The sequence below is a fragment of the Limulus polyphemus genome, unplaced genomic scaffold (genome assembly GCF_000517525.1).
Source record: "Limulus polyphemus unplaced genomic scaffold, Limulus_polyphemus-2.1.2 Scaffold4675, whole genome shotgun sequence".
Taxonomy (NCBI): domain Eukaryota; kingdom Metazoa; phylum Arthropoda; class Merostomata; order Xiphosura; family Limulidae; genus Limulus; species Limulus polyphemus.
Window position 1 is genome coordinate 42,648 of NW_013670285.1, and position 4,442 is coordinate 47,089.

Below are 4,442 nucleotides of genomic sequence, written 5' to 3' on the forward strand. Positions count from 1 at the left end.
CTTCCACTCTTAATTTAAACGAATAAGTTAAATCTCGTAAAGTAAAAATAATTTTATGTTCTTAAGAAATATATCCTAATTATGTGATATTTATTATACTATAGTGTGCTTGTTCTAGTTTTTATTAATTAAGTGCTGTGACCACTGCAGGGATCGAGCCCCTAATTTTAATATTATAAGCCCTTAAACTTACCGCTGAGCCACCGAGGAGCTGGCTTAATGTAAACTATATTATAAGAAATTTAATTATTAGATTGCGTACCATTCAAGTATTATTAATTAAAACTATAATATATTTAATAGTTATCATTCATTAAAGATAATTGTTAAAACTAATACCGTATTGTGCGGAGCGCAATAATCATGATCACAAATAGTTTTATAAACTTGCGCGAACTTTCTGGAAGAAAGCTGCCTATCACCCGCGGCTAGAGGGAACCGACCATTATCAACTGTTGGTTTCGCCTAGCGTTCGGATCTTCAGGGGTGGGGGCGAAATTGACTCACCGATCACTTACTGAAAAGGATGAGTTTATAAACTACTAGAATGCAATTATATGGAGCCGACATGTTTATCTTCTGTTTTAAAACACTAACCTGAAATCACGAAACAACAACATTTTGTAAGTGTGGTAGTGAACGTGATAAACATAATTTGTGGTTGAATTCGTGAAGTTTCCTGCAAGCTTTTCTTAAGTAAAATAATATATGCGATCTGACATTATAATATGCTGTAGCTTTACAGTACGAATGAAACTAGTACTTTATTTTCAGGTTGGGGAGGCATTCTAATAAATTTAATTATTTAAAAAAAAACAATTAGAAATTGCTCGAATTAAAAAAAAAATTGCATTAATTATGTTTAAAAAAATTGAAAGTAATTAGTTTTATGACTGTTATAAACTTTTCCTTCAATGTTTTAATAGTCACCAAAGTTTCACAGAGCCGAATATGAAATTCAGTTTTGTAATATTTATTAGTACGTATAAGTTATAACGTTCGGAAACTAAAACAGTAACAGATATTTAGTAATGTAATCGTTCGGAAACTAAAACAATAACAGATATTTAGTAATGTAATCCTTCGAAACTAAAACAATAACAGATATTTAGTAATGTAATCGTTCGGAAACTAAAACAATAACAGATATTTAGTAATGTAATCGTTCGGAAACTAAAACAATAACAGATATTTAGTAATGTAATCGTTCGGAAACTAAAACAATAACAGATATTTAGTAATGTAATCGTTCCGAAACTAAAATAATAATAGATATTTAGTAATGTAATCGTTCGGAAACTAAAACAATAACAGATATTTAGTAATGTAATCGCTATTAAAGTACTTGTAGAAAACTTTATTTGTTTGTTTGTTTGCTGTTCAGCACAAAGCTACACAATCTATGTTGTGCCCACCACGGGTACAATAAACCGATTTCTAGGGTTAGAAGTCCGCAGACCTACCGCTGTCCCACCGGGAGGCAGAAATGTTCAAGCTGTGAAAATGTATAAAATAATCGCTATTATTTGGAAAGGAAGACAAATCACATCTGCTACAGTAGTGGTTTAAGCCTGTCGTTTTAAGACAACTTGTTAAGGTGTAGTTACTTGGTTATACAAAAACACGTATTACTACTCGCCTTGTGCTACTGTGTTTGTGACTTTTTATTTCTGTTCTCCGTCTAAATGTTCGGCACGCACGAGTCGCGAGATCAAAACCATACGGTAAAGTGAACGTGACGTAACAAGTTACTGTATAACTAATAATATCATTTTCACCTACACCTAGTAATAGGTGGTGTTCAAACCTAATAATCTTGCGCTCATTGTGCCTCGTGTATTTTGTTTTTCCTGAAACTGTCAACACATTTTTCTGTTGCTCTAGTCTGTTGTTTCGGTGTTAGAATTGTTTGTTCTTTAATTTCGCGCAAAGCTACACGAGGGCTATCTGCGCTAGCCGTCCCTAATTAAGCAGTGTAAGACTAGAGTGACGGCAGCTAGTCATCACCACCCACCGCCAACTCTTGGGCTACTCTTTTACCAACGAATAGTGGGATTGACCGTCACATTATAATGGCTGAAAGGGCGAGCATGTTTGGTGGGACGGGGACGCGACCCTCAAATTGCGAGTCGAGTGCCTTAACCGGTGTTAGAAAGTTGTTAATTAGCAATTGTTTAAGCCAACTGATCAAACAGATGAGGCTCATGAGAAGTGGTATGTTAAGATGACTGGGTTGCTGCTAATAACAATAGTGATGCAATGGCTATGGAATACTTAATTCTAGACACATTGATAGGGATTGTATGGAGTTAAGTTGTAACGAAGAAGAGTTCTTAAAGGGGGGTGATTTTTGAACCCCAAATGATGAGAGACAACCAGAAGGGGTGTCTTTTAGATTTTGTTAACCACTGTAAAGGGAATATGGTTGCTATAGGTGGAGGAATATTTAGAGAAGACCGGTCATTGTATAATTACGATTCGTGTTATGCTACATGTTGAATTCAAGAGAAATTAAATTTTCGTTTGTAAAGTTTGAAAAGTTAATTATGACGGTTCGTTTTGCTTCTGGGGAAAAAAAAAGAAGCATTACAAAACCATTCTGTGAAACATGTTATGAATGAAAACCAACATGGATTCACCAAAGATGAACCTTGCCTGACCGTTCTGTTGTCTTTCTTAAAGACATTACTTGTTATTCGAACATTTGAGAGGATGTGGACATGTACTTATATTTTCCAAAAGCTTTTGATGATGTACCACACAAAAGATTGGTTAAGAAGATCGAGACTAGTCCATTGGACTGTATAGTGGTTTGGTGGGACAGAACAAAAGGTTATTATTAATGGAGTCCAATCAAATTTGACCCTTACTACTAATGGAGTCCCTCAAGGGTCATTGGTTTGGCAAATGACCTTTACTTGTAGTAAGTGAAGGGTAAAATATTTGGGTTATCGTAATTTGGATAAGACGTTTATCATAATTGGGAATCCACTCAACAGCTTTACTGAAAGAAAGGTTCTTGGCATAGTGGTGGATAAATCAGTCAAGTCATCGAAACAGTGCTCTATTGCGAGGACCAAAACAACTAAAATTTTAGATAGTGATTCAAAGTTAAAAAGAAAAGAAGTCATTATTTTTATATCCAAATTATTTTGTATTACTTGCTTTGAATACCGTGTACAGTTTTGGTTGTTGTTTTTTGTCTAATAAATGATATTGGCATATCGAAAAGGGTTCAGAGAAGAACAACTAGGACGATCCTGAGTATTTAAGGGTTAGCTTATAGGGAGAAAATTCATTTTTACCGTATTCTGAATACAAAAGATGACAGAATACAAGTTTAAGGTTTGGAGAAGACGGGCTAGGCTCCAATTAAAACAGTTTTAATTTTCTAACAGGGTGTAAACTTATAGAATGAGTTGCCGTCGACAGTAATGGGGGGAAAGCATTTTACAGGAGTTTTATGGGAATCAATAATTTCCAGAAAAAAAAGGGTGGTTGAAATTTTTATTTTTCTCAGAGGTAAGTGTGCAAGAAGAGCCTTGAAGGACCAAATGAACCCTTGTTGCCTGTATTTTATGTTATCGTCAACCATGTAACAACTGGTTTCCCTTTAAAATTTTCTGTCTCACTTAATATAATCTTTATTGGTTGGGAAAAGAAGCAGTAAAATACACTTGAACATGCCATGAACATTAAATCTCAACATAAACATTGCTAAAACTAACGATGTGACGGAAGTTCGGAGAATTATTATATCTTTTGTTTTTTTAATAATGCACGATCAAGTAGAAACTAATCATTTTTTCGTATACGTAATTTCTGTTGAAATATTGAAATGTACGCACGCGACTTAAAACATTTGTTGCGTTTCGCATATTGAGTTTATTATTCTATCTCCTTTTCTCGGTTGCTTGGCTTGGTGCTGAATTCTTGGAAACTGTGTAATGTTCGCCATTTTAACTAGGGTATTTTTATCCGATGACACTCAACAACATACATCTAAATACAGAGAAGATCAGCCATATTTTATACTTCATTGTGTCAGAATGAATTACTGGAACTAATGACATAAAAATGTCATCAATAAGTGGGGGCATTATGTGACCGTCAATCCCACACTTCATTGGTAAACGAGTAGCCCAAGATTTAGTGGGGGATGATGTTGACTAGCTGCCCTCCCTCTACTCTATCACTGCTAAATTAGAGACAGCTATCTTTCGAGTAGCTTTGAGCCAAATTCAAACCAAACCACTTGACTAAACGGAGACAGTTGCGACAAACTTATAATTCGGTGCGAATGTGATGTAGGTTGATGCATTAGGTCGTCAAGAAATTAATGTCGCTTTTTTTTTTAGATGAAAAAACCCGAACAACATATATCTCAAAACACCTTCCACATTTGCATACGTTTTTACATTAAGACGGTGTTGCAGCGAACA